Source organism: Podarcis vaucheri (assembly GCF_965113315.1).
Source record: "Podarcis vaucheri genome assembly, chromosome: 1".
Lineage (NCBI taxonomy): Eukaryota > Metazoa > Chordata > Lepidosauria > Squamata > Lacertidae > Podarcis > Podarcis vaucheri.
Genome location: NC_138759.1, coordinates 105,445,808 through 105,463,444, shown reverse-complemented (window position 1 = coordinate 105,463,444; position 17,637 = coordinate 105,445,808). Strand labels below are relative to the sequence as shown.

General features: G+C 42.6%; 1 protein-coding gene across 3 annotated transcripts in view; it reads right to left on the bottom strand.

The window, feature by feature from the left end:
* Nucleotides 1-17,637, bottom strand: part of LYPD6 (LY6/PLAUR domain containing 6) — a 680,840-nt gene that overhangs the window by 648,891 nt on the left and 14,312 nt on the right. The window contains exon 1 of one of the 3 annotated variants that reach the window (XM_082199783.1): nt 6,641-6,725. The exons of the other annotated variants lie outside the window; for them this stretch is intronic. The gene's annotated coding sequence lies outside the window, so the exon portion shown is untranslated. Of the gene's footprint in view, nt 1-6,640; nt 6,726-17,637 lie in introns of those variants that run through there. 3 annotated transcript variants of the gene reach the window in all.

Sequence of the window (17,637 nt, the reverse complement as noted above, 5' to 3'; positions counted from 1 at the left end):
GTTGTATTTGGAAGAGTTTCGTTTTGTTTTCACCAAAGGTAAGGACAAAAGCATGTCTAAATTGGAGAGAGCAGCAGCCAGGAATAAATTGGATGAAATTTGATAAGGATAAAGAGCAGGCCCGGAATTAAAACCACCAAAATTGTATTTACTACTTGAGAAACATATGCATGGCAAGCAGCGATGCAGAAATAGGACGCGAAAGGTCATTGCTGATGGCCAGCTAAATAAGGAGAGTTTTTCCATATGTTTAACACATAAATATTTCAAGTGCTAATCTCACACTGGTCCTGATTTAGCATCACTAGTGGATATTCCATTAACTCTGTCCTGAAGCCATTTTTCAACTATATCACTACTATTTTTATTTGCACAGCACTAGAAGTGGTTTATGTGAAGTGGTTCAAGTAAGGTAAAGGACCCCTGGACAGTTAACTCCATTCGAATTAGACTATGGGGTATTGTGCTCATCTCTACTTTCAGGCCGAGAGAGCTGGCGTTTGTCCGCAGAAAGGTTTTCCAGGTCATGTGGCCAGCATAACTAAACAGCTTCTGGTGCTGCGGCACACAGAAATGCCATTTACCTTCCCACCGCAATGGTACCTATTTATCTACTCACATTGGTATGCTTTCGAACTGCTAGGTTGGCAGGAGTTGGGACAAAGCAATGGGAGCTCACTCCGTCGTGTGGATTTGAACTGCCGACCTTACGATGAGCAAGCCAAAGATGGCTGCACAGCAGATGGAATGTTGGTACAGCTTTGGAACATAGGAAAACACTGTGCTAGGCCATTGGTCCATCAAGCTCAATATTGTCACCACTGACAGAGGCTCTCCAAGGTTTCAGGAAGGGTCTCTTAAAATGCAGGACATGGAACTTGAAACCTTCAGCGTGCAAAGCAGATGCTCAACCACTCAGCTATGGACCTCCCCATAAGACATCAAACTAGCTTGTCTTCCAGTATTGAGGAAAAAAGAATCTATCTGCTGAAATTCCCTTTTCTTTTTCATACTTATAAAAATATATGTATGTAAGCAAATCATCCTTTTGCCCCTAGTCACCCTCCCCATGCCTTTCCTTAGGAAGGGTGGGGGGAGCAAGTGATGCCACTGCTGTGACTCAGCATAGGTCAGAGTGTGTCCCACTTGTGGTTTCGAAGCCACCAGATGAAAACTAAGGAGTTGATGGGATATCGCACCAGTGATGTTAGATTCCATAATTCTCCTGAACTTTAAGATTACAGTGGTACCTCGGGTTAAGAACTTAATTTGTTCTGGAGGTCTGTTCTTAACCTGAAACTGTTCTTAACCTGAAGCACCACTTTAGCTAATGGGGCCTCCCGCTGCCGCTCTTCCGCCGCTGCACGATTTCTGTTCTCATCCTGAAGCAAAGTTCTTAACTCGAGGTAATATTTCTGAGTTAGCGGAGTCTGTAACCTGAAGCGTATGCAACCTAAAGCGTATTTAACCTGAGGTACCACTGTACACACTTGGATTCTGTGGGGCTTACCTGTAAATAGAAATACGCAGGACTGCTTGTTTATGTTTTTGCTTATTCTTGTATTCTGTGTTGGTGCTCAGTTTCATTCCCACTTTTTCTCCATGCCTGGGCTGGCTGACATTTTAAACAGGCAAAAATCATTCCACGTCTTTCTCTTCTCAACAAATCTCCCTCCCCAACACCTCCACTCATTTTTTTTCCTTTCCTGTCCCCCACCCCACCCCTTTCTCCCAAGCCTTGGGAAAGGTCAAACACACTCTAGCTGGTTTGACGTCTGTGCAGGCTTCATTATATCACATAGTCATCGGTTAAGACCCAGAGCAGACATGGTGAAGGAGTTCACCGTCCTACCTCAATTACAGCAGGCAAGTATGGTCAAACAGTCAAACACAATTAGTGTACTAATTACTCCATGAAAAAGTGGACCATCTAGTCTTGCTGCTAATTACAAGTTGCAAGGGGAGTTCATGGAGCTAAAAAGGGCAGCATTTTTTCAAGCGCTCATGAATGTGCTCTCTTTGGCTACATACACACCATACTTTTAAAGGATATTCTACAGACATAGACATACACACACACATACACCCCTCAAAGAATCCTGAAAACTATAGCTTGTCCCTCACTTAAATACAATTCCCAACACCCTTAACAAATTACAGGTTTCTTTTTAGGGTGGGGCATGCTTCAAAGTGTGTTTTCAACCTTTCTAATCTAACCAAATTTGTATTCCTGTCCTGTTTTCCCCCCACCATTAGTGTTCCAAAGCAGCTTATTTCATGAGGCGTGAATATTCTAGAAGAGCAATCATAAATAAAGTAACAAGTAGCCAAAAGTAAAAGCAGAAGCAATAATAATTAGTTAAACCTTGAAGAGATTTTTTTTTTCAAGGACCAAGAAAACAAGATAGCCTTCTCTTGGTACCTGAGCAACAACAAACTCAAGCAGACATCTCTCCAGAGATGTGGCATTACCATAGAAAAAGCCTTGTTCCCAAATTAATCTGATAACCTGGTTTGTACTTCTACTTGCACACTTAACCACTGACAAGTTATTCATATCCTCCAAAAGATTTTCCCATTTCCATTTCGCAGGGCTCTGAAGTTTGTCAAGATAACACTATCTTTTGTAATTCAAATATGAAAGTAAAAATATACATTTTATCTATTAACTACAACACTCAGTTTCAAATAGAACAAAATGCATACTTCTTGAAGTCACCAACTTGACAGTTCCCAAGTACTGGCTTCTGGGAACTTAACTTCTCTGTTCCCAGCAAGACCCAGAACCTGAACCCAAAAGCCTTTGGACTGATTCAGCAGGACTCTTCTCATGGGTACAAATACTTGAGGAATTCAATTACTCTGAACTGTGATGGAAACAGAAGCTCCATGGACTAATGGGTGGATTAGATGCAACTATTCTTCTATTTTTGCACTTCTTTGAATTTTGCGATTCGGCACCTGGTTTAAAAAAGTGCCAAGGTGAATTAAAATGTATATTTTATGATGAAATGCATGTAATTGAGTTAAAAGGCATATTTCAATGTGATCTTTGTGTTGAAACTCATAAATATGTGTTTTAATATATAGGCAACAACCGATTTGTGTGGGACTTATGTTCCTGACCCCTGTGTGCGTTCGTGGAGTAAACATAATCCCACTCCACCTCAATATGCCTTCTATTACAGCCCCCTTTCCAGCAACTTCTGAGTTGCTGCAATGCACATGTGTGCAATTGCACATCAATTGTATGTGCATAAATCAGTTGTTGCCACTACACAGATAATTGTGGAAACAGGATGGGATGAACATATGCAAAACTGGTAACAACTGGACACAGACTGATCTAAAGATGGTTATTCCTCCTGCCACGTAAAAAGTACTTTGCTCATCAGATGGAAGGTGATACCCAGGCTGACACTAAAGCAAACTGGGGCAGTTTCTTCCAACCAGACTGGCTGGCTCAGAAGAGCTCGAGGCTGCAAATAATTCCACGGCGAGAAGAGCAGGCAAATGCCTTTTCCTCCAAGTGCTTCTCTTTGCTAACAGTGTTTCCAGCCTACCAGGTGAACACCGGAACTTTTCCCTGCCAAGAGACCTACTAATAAGGAGTTCTCCAGCTTGTCACAACATGGCAGGCTACAAGCTGCAGCCCTCCTGCTTGGAAGTGGATCTTTTTACAAGCAGCATTCACCCCTGGGATATACACAGTTTTCTGGGAGGGAAAGCGAAATACAAAAACACAGCCACAACAACAAATCTCTAGGAGCTGGCAGTCATCTGAAACAGGAATCAGATCATCTACTTGATTGCAAATTGATGTTGCAGTGCAAAATCGATGCAAACTTTTATTGATTTATTGTATTTGACTCTACCGCACACCTTTACTGTATTTTCTTTTGTAGTCTGTTTAAGGGCCTTGGCCAAAAAGCAGTATATAAATAAACCAACGATGATAATGATGAACAAGAAACATTAAAAGAGCATCCCAAGACATGCATATAAGCTACCAGGAAGGACCATTCCACAACAGTTTAATACTGTTCTGCGCCACCCCAGCCTCCAAATGATGCAAGATTCCAGGGGTTCTAGACACTAACCCAGGGTTCGGTTTCCTGGGAATGAAGGAAAGTGGAGACCAGGCCCATGCAGAGCTTGTCTGAGGCCCAGGGCAGGTGTTCCTTGTTGGCTGGGAGGCATGGGAAGTTCTTTGCATGACAGTGTAAGTCCGGTAGGCCCCAGGTGGGGGACTGCAGCCAACTTAGGCTTCAGAGGCCCAGCCCAAATGTACCTGGCTGCCCCACTGCCTGCACAGGCCTGGTGGAGACTGGTGTCTTTAGGATATATGGTTTATTTACACATATATTCAATCTTAACACCACAAGAGGGTCTTGTTCTCCCATAGCCAATGCCTTGGTTTCAAGCAGAAATCAGGCGTGGCTTTTCTCCCAGCTGCCCAGCCTGCAGCCTTCCAGCTTCTAGTGAACGTAACTCAACTCCCAACTCTGCCTTTTTCTTTCAAACTACCAGAGAGTTGAAGGAGGGTGGACATCTCATTTTTCTTCTGCCAGGTGAAGCAGACAGATACACTTGCCCCAGGCCTCAGAGGCCCAAGCCCGGCAGGAGGGGTGTTGGTCAGGGGCCTGCCAGATTTATGCTACCATGCATAGAAAGGCCCCAGGCCTCCCAGCCAACCAGGGACTCCTGCGCAGGATCTCACTTCTGCTACAGAGTGACTTACTTCATTACCTTAATGGTCTATCCTTCGAGGACCATGACCTCACCAGGAAGCTAGCCTGGCTAGTCCAGGAATTGAAGCCATGCTAGATTGAGGAATTAGAAGGGGACTCAGGCATACAGCCACCCCCTCCCCAAAACAATACTTACTTAACATGGCAGTTAAGGACAATGCCACTTGCTATTTCTTCATCATGAGAATACCAGAACTCAGGAGTTCACGTGACTGTATTTCCAAGTACATAAAGCTCAATAGGACCCTGGATAATGAGACAGTACAGCTCTTATACAGAGAGTACAAAACAGTGTGAATATAACACTGCCTGGTCTTCTTGCCATGTTTAGGATGGCACCCAATTCCCTCCAAATGCTCCTCTCTTTCATTTTTTTGGAGCTTAAGACACAGAAGAGTATAGTACAACTGTGCTGGCAATTCCACAAAACTAAACACAGCCTGAAAATCCACTTTCAACTATCAATAGGTAAAGTGTCTGGTGCAGACATAACAGTAACTGTCGTGAGGTTCTGAAAAGTGGAAGGAGGGAGGGCCACATACCCAACCATGGATGGTTAGAAGATCAAGCAGAGATGTAGCTGAACCAGAATCAAGTGTTAAGAGGAACAAACAAGCAAGCACACGCACACACATGCACACACAGTATATCCGCACCCAAAAATAGTCCCCATATCCAAAATTTACTAGTTCAGAATATTCCTATGAAGTTAGTGCAAACTGGGTGAGGGCAACCAAATCTGAATTCAGGCTCTTCAAAAATAAGGCGACTTTATTCAGATTATTATAAAATTACATTGTTTAAGGTTGTCACTACCCTTCCCCTTGAGGGAGGCTCTGTACTTATATGGGATGCAGGTGGTGATGTGGTCTAAACCACTGAGCCTCTTGGGCTTGCCAATCGGAAGGTTGGCGGTTTGAATCCCCGTGATAGAGTGAGCTCCTGTTGCTCTGTCCCAGCTCCTGCCAACCTAGCAGTTCGAAAGCATGCCAGTGCAAGTAGATAAATAGCTACCGCTGTGGCGGGAAGGTAAACAGTGTTTCCATGCACTCTGGTTTCTGTCACAGTGTCCCGTTGCGCCAGAAGCGGTTTAGTCATGCTGGCCACATGACCTGGAAAGCTGTCTGGACAAACACCAGCTCCCTCGGCCTGAAAGCGAGATGAACGCCACAACCCCATAGTCGCCTTTGACTGGACGTAACTGTCCAGGGGTCCTTTACCTTTTTATTTCATTTTATTTTTTACTTATGGAGCTCCTGGCAGTAAGAGGCTGTGGTCAGAAATGTAACCCGTTGATAGTCCTATGTGGCACAGTGGGTCAGTGGGTCTGGCTGGTAACCAGAAGGTTGGTGGTTTGAGCACCTGCAGAGATGGCTGTGGACAGGAATCCTGCATTTGCAGGGGGTTGGAGTAGTTGACCTTCAGGGTCCCTTCCAGGTCTACGACTCAATGACTCTATGCTCCTCAGCCAATGTTCCTGCCCCAAGAGCATGTGGTGAAGGGCAGGTGACAACAATAACAACAGACTTCCCCGATAGCTGTTCTAAATGCTTTATGAGTTTGTAATTAAACAGCCTCCTTCACAGCTCATAAAAACAATAATTGCAATTAAGATCTCCACATGGCAGCCTTTAACATGTGCATGTGGCCTTAGAGATCCCACAAACACAAGTTTAGTGTACACACATATTGGGGAATATATATATAACATTTACAAGGCAATTTTTCTCTCTCTTGGGCCTACCTTTTTTGACTGTACCCCTGGTCTTATCACATTAATAATTTGGGAGCTTCATTTCCAGAAAGCAAGAATCAAATGAATATTTTATATTTGTTAACACAGCCCTGGAGCAAAAAGAGCAGGTGGGGAGAAAGGAGCCCATACTCACTGATTCAGAAACCTTTAAAACAACATCCTGACGCAGCCAGCCAGCAACGTCAGCTTCAGCTAGGCTGATCTTTCTGGTGCTGCTTCTGGAAGCATGGAAGAATGAGTTTAAGCCGACATTCCTTCAAGCTAGATCAAGGCACTGAAATATTGAACATGATAGCACCTATTTGAACACAAACGCCAACTTAAATGCATGTTAGTTCTTGAAATGAAGCCTCATCCCAATACTCTCAACTCAAATACACACGTAAGCAATTTGGGTTGTACTGCAGGGCCACGTTAGAGGCAGAAAATGGGTTGCAAAGACAACAGCTATATTCAGTCTGGAGCACAATTTAGCAAATTTGCACTACCTGCTTTCACAACACAGTTTTGCAAAATATGGGGGGGTGGGGGAACCTACAGCTGGTGAGCATGCTGTCTTTGTTCAACAATATTTTTTGATGACATATTCTGAAATGTGTAAAAAATAATAATCCTTGACATGTCTGCAAATAAGATATTTGCATTCATAAGCCATGGAAGCCGAGACTTCCAGCGTTCAACCACTTTGCCTTGCAGTGTTGCATGTATGGGTCCAGAACCCACCCACCCAGTTAATGGTTTTAACAAAGTGTGGGCTGAAAACAGCAGAAATAAACCAACCCGGGGTGGGGTAAAGCAGTGGCCAGGGAGGGCTAAGCAGCCCTCCCTCCACTTCTCTACTCCAAAATTCCCCCTGTCCTACTACCACTAAGCAGCCGCTTGGCAGAAGTGTGGGTTATGACAAAAGTGTGGGCCATCAAAATGTCTCTGAACCAAACTCATTAACGATACTTGCACAAGGCACCCACTGGATCCTATGGTCTGTCCACCAGGTTCTCCGCCACTAAACAATGTTAGTGTTCATACTGTGTGATATACCTAGAATTACATTTTTCTCCAAGGTGGCACTAGTCATAACACAAATTTGGCAATTATCAGGTCCTCGTGGTTTGCAACACATTACAAGCAGCTACCGAAGGTGGAGAAAAGATTAAACCTGTCCCTGCTGCCTATTAGAAATAAGCTTCAGGATCAAACAGCAGCCCAATGCAGAGAGATCTGGAGAGAAAATGAAAACCAGAATGTCATTTGTCCCAACAGATCAAGGCCTATAATTTGCTAACTTCCTCTATGAGCATTGTGTCCTTAGGCTCAGATTTCAAGCTTGACATGTTTCAGGTAAGTGCCCTAGGACAAATGTACTGACATGCAAAAGAGAGTCAATGAGGTAACCATTTTTTTCATTAAAAGAAGTTTTGCATCATTCCTCTGCGATAATTCTGCATCTTATACCTGCTAACTGCTGCACCAAGAACCATGCTTCCTTCACACATTTATATAGCACAACCTGTGCAGTGATGCCCACTGCTAACCTCTATTTTCCCCGCAGAGCATTTACCAAAAATACTGAGAGGTATGTGGGCAAGTTTACCTGGCATAGGTTCTTGCTGGCACACTGAACCAGAACAGTAACTGGCTTTGCTGCATGCCAACAGCATCACTGGTTAGAGCAGTGCTAGAAACTGAGCTATGAAAGCTAGGAGCTAAATGGCACCTTAAACCTAGGTTATGGGCGGAGCAACGGAATATCTAGCCACACTTGTTATTTAAAAAGAATACAAAGCTGAAAACGAATAAACTGCAGCTAAAATCTTATGTTCATTTATCACATGGTCTAGTTCTCATCTGAAGACTGCAAAAAACAAAGCCATGCTTCCCCTCCCCTACCCCCTAATATTCTTAAGAATATCTCTTCTTCATTCTTTAGAGAGTGGCTGGAAGTGGGGAGGCAGAAAAAGGTCCTCCTTTCCTTCCACTCTGCAGACAAGCCCTGGATTCCCCCTACACCCCCTTTCCTTCATATAAATATATCTTTTTGGCACCACAATTAACACATATTAAAGGCCTACACAACTGATGACAGAGACATCCACCTTGAGTGTCCAGTTTGTAGACCTAAGACTTAAGGGTTCCTTCAATGATCCCACTCCAAAATTTGTTTTGATTTTAAGCAAAGTCTGAGATAACACTTTAACATGAATTGCTTAAACCATCATAAATAACTGGCTAGTATATTTCAAATTAAAAGGACGTCATACATTAAAAGTAGAAGAAGAAGAAGAAGAAGAAGAAGAAGAAGAGTTTGGATTTGATATCCCGCCTTTCACTCCCCTTCAGGAGTCTCAAAGCGGCTAACATTCTCCTTTCCCTTCCTCCCCCACAACAAACACTCTGTGAGGTGAGTGGGGCTGAGAGACTTCACAGAAGTGTGACTGGCCCAAGGTCACCCAGCAGCTGCATGTGGAGGAGCGGAGACACGAACCCGGTTTCCCAGATTACGTGACTACCGCTCTTAACCACTACACCACACTGGCTCCAGTACATTAAACAAGGCAACTAAAACCTAAACAAAACATGTTGGGGTTAAAAGAAAAGAAAGTTTTCAGGTCCCCAATCCATGCACATTTTACTTGGGAGGAAGCCCCATTGAACTCATTTGGGATTTACTTCCGAGTAACAGTGGCAATTTTAATCTGAAATCTTCGGCACAGTACTGCGCCCAGAGCTCAGAAACTGCTCACGTTTATGAAATTCCCTGTCGCAAAATACGCCTACAACAATGAGAGTGTTGAATGCTGGGTTACAGTGGTGGAAAGAGAGACTGTCAGCACAGCCACGCACCAGCAGGATAACTGGGTGCCATTTTCTATCCCCCCAACCCACAGCCTCCCATATTGCGCAGAAACCTTCAACCACCACTGCTCCACAATGGCCGTCAATAATCTCAGCACAGAGTACAATGAAAAAGGGCTTTGCTGGAACAGCCTAAAGGCACGTGAAAACACCGAGAAAGGAAAATACCAACAAGGAGAAGGCAGAAATATAAAGTCACATTTAAATCCCTCCATCCCAAATGTTAGAATACCTTCTGTGTGGAAATCCCCTCCAAGTGGTGATTCAGCAGGCCACTCCTTTGTATACTTTTAGGCATTCTGACATTCAAAAAATGCTGAGTGATCTGAAGCTTTTATTGATTGCTCTGCTTGCGAATGTTGTTTTAATGTTGTTTTATCTTGCTTTATGTGGTGTAAACCATTTTTAGGGTGCTTTGTTAATAAATAAAAATGCAGGGTACAAATTTAAACACTTACCCCTTCACAAGGCCTATGTTCAAAGACAGAGGAACAATCATATTGCTAAAGTGTTTGGTTCACAGATTTCCAGAACAGCTTTTAAATGGCAAATCAGCACACTGGCATGTTTCTCTAACTTCTGTATGTGTTTTTTGTTTTTGTTTTTACCTTTGTATTTTTCCGGTCTTACCTATGTATTTTTTCAGTCTTAGGTTTGGCAGGAAACAAAACAACAACAGACACTCTCTTCAACTGCTTCTCTTCACTTGTAAAGACCTGAAAAATCTGAGGCAGGGCGCATGACTTTCAAATCCACCCACTGAAGTACAGTCACAAATTGTTCACTACACAAAGTTCCAAAAATTACTTAGGCGCTATATACCGGTATGTCATACCTTTTCTTTGGGGGAATATACACTGAAGTGCTTCTATCTTATTGTCAAGTATGGGGTGAGTATAGAACCGCTTCCCATTTTCTAATCTAATCCCCTACTGCATGTAGGAAAATATGCTTAACATTGTTGTGGGGGAGGGCGAGAGCCCAAAATCACACAAGATACACTGAAAAAGGGCTCCCTTGCAAATAATTATTGGCAAACCAGGTACAGCCTGGAGGCAGATGAGGCAACAGAGGGGCTGACACTAAGCAGGTCTGGATTGGGCCAGTGTCTGGGTGGGAGTCCACTTCAAAGCACCATGAATATCACCTTGAGTTCCATGTTGGAAGACAGGCAGGATATAAAATTACAAAACGCATTGCTTTGTAACAAGGAGAAAAGGAACACAAGCGCCACACATTTCCCCCCTGGAATCTTGGATGCCACAAGCCCTGAGGCTACTGCTGCCAGAGCAGACCAGCTCCACTCTGCTTCTCATCCGCTTTTGGTTAGGAGAATTTTGATCAGGATCTTGTCTACTCAAAGAATTTGCAGTAGCATCAAATCCACCCTCATCACATTTCATCTCCATTCACTGTTGGCCCTTACTGTCCCAGAACAAGTGTCTGATTCAAAGAAATGTAGTCACAGTTACATCTCTAAATTTAATACTGATAATAATACTAATACTGAAGTATAAACTTTTTGCTGATTTCGGGCTATTTTCATATACTTGGCCTCCATCCCAAGACCGCTTTGGGTTGGCATTTCATTGGATGAATTCACCCGTTTACGACTGTGCGCCAGAAAAAAAGGAAGGAAATCAGAAAATCTGCATCACTGGTTGTTTAGCTTCTGACGGCAGACAAGATTAGCAAATTTCAGAGTTGACTAGTAGCTTTCAGAATTGACTGCTATAAAACTACTTCTCTTTTCTTTTTGATGAATCTAACTTAAGAGAGAAAGAGCATGCAATATAATACCAAAGGCTCGCAAAACACTGCAAGTCTTTGGCATGGGCCACACACTCAACTGCTTCTAGCGACATACAAATTATTTTGAGAAAACGAGGAAGTACCTCAACGCAGGCAGAAACAGATCGTGGAATGCAGCATGGAATTGGACCCTACACAAACATCAGCCGACCCCAAACACTGAATGCTGAGCTGGATCGACCCGTAGGGAGAACAGGGGAGAATCCCAGCATACTCAAGCAGCCCATCTCCCCATCCACACACAGAAGAGTAGGTTTCCTACATAAACAAGCTTAAGCTTTCCATTTAAGGGCAGCTTTGTAGACAGAAAGAACACAGCTCAAGCATGGCATATGCTGCCATCTACTTCTCTCTTGCCAATCCCTGCTGGCGTCCATATTGGTAATTTCCATTGGACAATTCAACAAGTGCAACTGGGGCCAAATCAACAAATTCAGGCTAAAATGGGAAACAATCTTGCCCAACTGTCAGAGCACGCTATCACCCGAAGACCTGCAGCAAGGGACAGTGTGCAAACCCACTAGGAATTGGTTCCAAACTGTTCTTACCATCAAGCAGATTTCTTGGTGGTCAACCAAAGTCTGACCTCTTTCAGCTAAAGCCAGCAAGCTCTAATCCTGTCTGCTGAAGCAGTAAAGAACAAGGCTTTGGCCTTTATTGTATCGACAGCCCTTTATTTGAAGAGTGCTCTTAAAGCGCCTTTCCTCAGTTTTCTCTTCTCCAGGCTATATATACCCAGTTCCTTCAAAAGTCTTGTTTTCCATACTGCTGACCTTCTCTGCCCTTCCCTAAACTGATTCTATTATGCCGGTATCCTTTTTCAAGTGTGTTTCCCAGAACCGGACAGAGAACTACAGTTGAAGTCTGACTAGAGCAAAACCAAGTGGAAGGGTTCCTTCCCATGACCTGGAAATTATGGTTCTATTCACTGAAGGCTAAAACTACATTAGTCATGTCAGATGAGCACTATCCTAGACTCCATTTCCTCCCCATGTCTTTATCCGGTGCCAGTTCCATTGTTCTGAATACACAAGCATGAATAGTGAACATATCTGTCAGATCAGCCATATTTCTGCTCCTATCATCTCCTAGCTCTGGGGGCATTTCCCTCCGAATAACGTTTAATCAAAAGTGCTTCGTCTAAAATTTCAAAGTTTGACTGATTTCTTGACCAATATTACTTACGATAAATAAAAACAGCAAACGCAGAAGGTAAGCTGTGGAAGAAATAATCTGCTAGGATCAAATATAGCTCTCTTGGGCAGAGGTGGAGGGCAAGAGTTCAGACCATCAAGAAATTTAAGATTAGCACTTTCAGAGTAGTCAGGTTTAACATTAGTAACAGGCAGGTTTTGTAGGATGCTTACTGCTATGGAAATCATCTGTCTTAATTGCACTTGCTGATAAGGGGAAAAAAGAGTTTACACTCTACATTCCTTATTGCAATTTTTGGCTGTTGAACTTTATGCCTTACGTTTATGCCCATAAATCTTTTTTCACTGTAACCAGTCATTACAATAGCTCTGAGGAAAGTGATGAAATTCTAATTAAAAGCCAAGTGGGAACACCTCACAGCCACAGATTATAGGACTCTACCAGCAAACCTGGGAACCCCTTTGCTAGCAAGCTTTCTTGGTATATTTCAAGGACGGGGAATCTGTGGGGCTCCATATGCTGTAGGACCAATACTCCCAGCATCCCTATTGGCCATGCTGCTGGGAGTTATAGTCCAGTAACATTTGAAGCGCCTCCTCTGTTATTGGTCTGTTTATCACAGTCTTGCACATTGAATGCCCTTGGTTTCAAATACGCTAAAAGAAATGAACCTTTCCAAAGCATCCTAAATTTGGGCATTCTTAAATGGCTGAACTGGATACAACTCTATATTGCAGGGGGGGAATATTTAGTTCAACATAGTATACAATTTATTACAACACAGAAATCTGGAAACAATCAGAACAAGTTACAGAGCAGTGTGACCTTCTCATAAACAAACTGCATAAATACACTGTAAACAAACATTTCTATTTTAGGTTCCCAGGACATTATTGTTAAATTGGAGACATTATTATTTTACCATTAAACACACACACACACACAAACATAAGCAAACAGATTTGCCAACAGCAAAAGCTATTTAAATTAAAACTCTTTTTCAAAAATATTCTCTGAACAATTAACTGACTGTGCAAATATGCAATGTCCTTAATTAGAATTCTGTTCTGCTTACTACACTTTGGGGGAACATTTCTAGAGAAATGTTGGCTACCACACAGGACAACAGAAGGAGCTGTTCACACACACACAAAGAACAACCATCCCACTCTATTCTGAGAGTTCTTATTGTTTCCTATACATGCCAAATGAGCAGAGGAGATAAACAGGTGGTCTGCCTCCACCTCTCAAGCCTGCCTCTGATGACAATTGTCCTGACAGTGCATGCACAACTCCCTTATCCTACTCAGAAATTTCATTAGTAAGATTTTTATCTTACTCATTTGTTGACAGCAGTAGAAAGGGGTGAAACAGACAGGGATGGGTGCGTGTATGCTCACATCTCATTCTGCCAACACAGGGCACCATCCCTGTGAGGCCATCCCTGCATCCTGAGATCACCAGTGATGAACCACCAGTCTTGTACAATCCTTTAAGAGGGAGGCTGCCTCTTACCAAAGGAGATGGTGATGAGAAGAGGAATTAAACTCAGGAAACGCACCTGCAGAGCCAGATTCAGATTTGATTTATTACGGCCATAGGCCCATATCTAAAACAATACATCAAGATTTCCATAAACAAACAATTTAAAACAATTCCAAGTTAAAACACCCATATAAAACCAATTTTACCCTGCAGAGCCAATCTCCCTTATGTATTTTCAGAGCTCCCATGTGCCTCTCTTACTGTCTCAGAAGAATGTGTTCTCACGCTCCCCACTGCAAGAATACACATCTCCTGTGCTTCATCTTAACTGAGGTAGTAAAAAAGCATAAACACAGTGCGGCGAACCCCACCCATTTCATGTGGACAGGTGGCATTTCTGGCACCTATCATGAACTGTTAATAGGGAGGTCCATTGTTTCCCCTCACCTACCCCGGGACACCAGAAGATGTCAGGAGCTAGCAAACCTGCCCTTCAGCCGCACTTGACTTGAAGGCAGGTTGCAAGTGAACTCCACACATTCCCACTATAGGAAGAAGAATTCAGGAACAGCTGCCAAGCATGGGTTGCCACTTGTACTGAACCAAAGCTTGCATATGGAACATTGTCTGGGTAAAGCAGGAGCCTGGAGAATAGAGAAATATACTTTATTGAATAAAGAGCTGCCCATTCACGCTTGCGTGCTCCTCGTGTAGCAATGTCTAAGGACAGAGCTGAGATGTTACACACCAATTCCAAAGAGGGCAAAATAATCAATGGGTTCCTCCTTGTCTGGTCAGAAGAAAGTTCTAGTATATTTAACAAGGCTTAGAACTGCAACCTTAATCGCCATCTGCTTTCTAGAGCATGGCAAAACCCAATTCTTCTTTTAATGTGACTTTGGGAAATTCACTGATCTAAGTTGGAGAGCAGAGACCAGTCCAGCTAATTTCTGGTCTGGGGCACTGTTATTCTTCACCGCTTTCATCTTTCTTTTTTATGATTACTATTTGTTGTTGGTAACCTTGAAGACTGATTAAAAAGTGGAATATACATACTTTTTGTTTGGAAAAAATAACCCTAAATAAGTTTCCTCACACCTTCAGTTCTGCAAAATGTATCAATCTTCCAGCAACTAAAGGTGTGTTAAGGAAGCGCCCAGTCCCTTGACAACTATTTGTGACTTGTTTTTGACTTTCATAAAGCTGAACAGAGATCCACCTGCATTAAGTACCACTGTCAAAAGACTCAGAGATTCTGTAAGATGCAGAACATGGAACCAGTAAGCGCTAAAGGATTTGCATAATATGTGATGCACATCAAGCGATGACAAGAGAAGCTTCATGCCCATCTGATGTCTTGAGTCAGAAACAGTTCAGGGGATCCACCTAACTGAAAATGTAAACTATGAAGTGCCGGGTCAATAACTGAACACCATCCCTGCACTCTCATTGGCTCAAATGCTTCCATTTTCAGTACAGTGTAATGTGATGTCCAGACAAAGCTGTCAAAACACTAGGACATTTTACTATGATGAAAAGCTTGTTTGTTTTGGTGGGAGCCCTGCTGTTTAAAGTACGCAGCAGGGGGCCCAACTGAAGACCTATCATCCAGAGGCGTCACTGCGCTTACTCATACCGCATTCTGCAGAATAAAGCCCAAAAGATAAACTTTCAACTGTATTGTTATTATATTTATTTATACCCTGCCATTTTCCAGTTCGGGACTCAAGGCAGCTTACACAGCTAAAACAGAACCAGCTAAGAACATGGGGAAAGGCAATAATTATTATAATTCAATTAGTGTTGTTTTAATGTTTAAAAATCCAATAACAATTTTTTTAAAATCACAGCACCTGCTCTGTCCTCAAAAACAATCAGTCCCCAAAGCCCTTTTGGAATAGAAAGTCCTTTACCTGCCAGCAGACAGATAGCAAGGAAGGAGCCAGTATTACTTTCAGACAGTGCAAGAAATATTTAGTAGCTCTCTGAGAGTGAGGTGGGATGATACTCTTTAAAAATCATAAGAAGATTGGAGCTGTACCGATTTCTACTGTCCAAAAGACAGAATGACATTTCAGTTGGTTAGATTAGCCACTTCAGTTAATATAGTGGCATGTTCTGCTTCCTTGCATTGCCCATCAACAGTTAGTACCTACAGCCGATTGGGCAAGCTAGTAAGCAACTATTTAAAAAGCAAAGTGTGGCTAGCTTTTTGTTTGGTTATTATCAGGCTACCGCTATCCAGCTCACTCCTTCACTAAGAGAACCTTAGAACTGAGAACAATTCTGCCATCATAAACCTTCCCTCTTAGTTAACTAACTGTCCTGTCTGCTTACTTTGCAACACTTGCAGAGGCACGTTGGACTGTTGAGGAAGGTAATGAAATAGGAACTGGAGAGAAGCAAAGAAGCTGAACAGGTCTCAGACATGGTGATGACCGACTCCACTTAATTTGACTTTCCACTTTTATTTCGGGACCCAAGCCATTAATTTGTAAACGAGGGCAAACGGATAATTTATAGTTCCATCCATCACAATAAATTTATCCTCACCCAGCCAGAAATAACCCCATTAGGAGTCTAGTACGAACAAGACTATGTAGCCAAGACTTTTACAGGGTGGGGGAGATCAGACAAGACATCAACCTCTCAAATCTAATCTCGATTATCATTCGTAGTCTGGAGAGAGAAATTAAAGAAATAAATCAATGTATTTACAGTCTGATGTGCTACATGGCAATAATAAATACCACCTTCTGTGATTATTCATGAACATTCATAAAGGTATTTGAAGATGAAGGGTGCCAAGTAATAATTAACCAGTGTGAAACATCATGAGTTTTGTTTTTGTCCAAGTTATAAAAGCTCAGCAAATATACAGCGAGTTTATCCTGGAGGCAACTATGCTCCATCTGCATAAAGAAAATATACATTGCCAGTTGACTTGTTTCAAGGCAGAAGAACTACCAAGAAAGCCAGCTTAGAAGTTTAAGCGCCATGGACTGCCCACGACGAATCCCGAGAATTGGAAACTTGGCAAATGTGTTGAGAATTCTTTCTGCTAGGGGTGCCTACTGTATCCCAACTCCCCCACTATGATTTTCTGAGCAGAGGGAGAGAGTGAAGGCTGTGATGTACATAGATACACTATGAACCAGTTGCAAGAGGATGGTGAGAGCAGATATGATTGTTTCCCCAACACCATCAAATTGCCAAACACCACCACCCCAATTCCCATTTTGCCCAGAGCGTCAAGAAAGACATTATTAAAGACACCATTAAATAATTATTGGTATCTATATTGTGATCTCTTCAAGGTTGAGAGAGCCCATTAGAGTACCTTGCACCAATATTTAAGCTTGCACTGAATATGCCCCTATTTCCAAGTGGGGGGGGGGGGTTGGTTTTGGTCACACAGTGATAAGAGAAATGAGGTTTTGCAGTTTTATTTTATCTTTTTACTTCAAATGTTCCACGACTAAGTCTTGACAAGGAAAGCACAGTACTGGCCGAGCCTAGGTACCTGAAACTAGATACTCTCACAAACTCAGCTGAAGGGCATAAAATACGTTCATATTTCATTTATGCACCTAAAATGCAAAGACTGTGGACACCCATGAGAAAGCATATCAGGGGAATGTCTGAAAATTGGGGGTTAATGCCAATAATGACCATAAGAGGATCTGTCCAATCAATATCACAGTTCTGTGTATTTAAAAGTGGCAATTGGCTCACTGTGAACACTGACAAAATAGATGTCTCCTAACTATACATCTTTGGCACCTGTTAAATTACTTATTCCTTACAACATCAAAAGCATTTCAG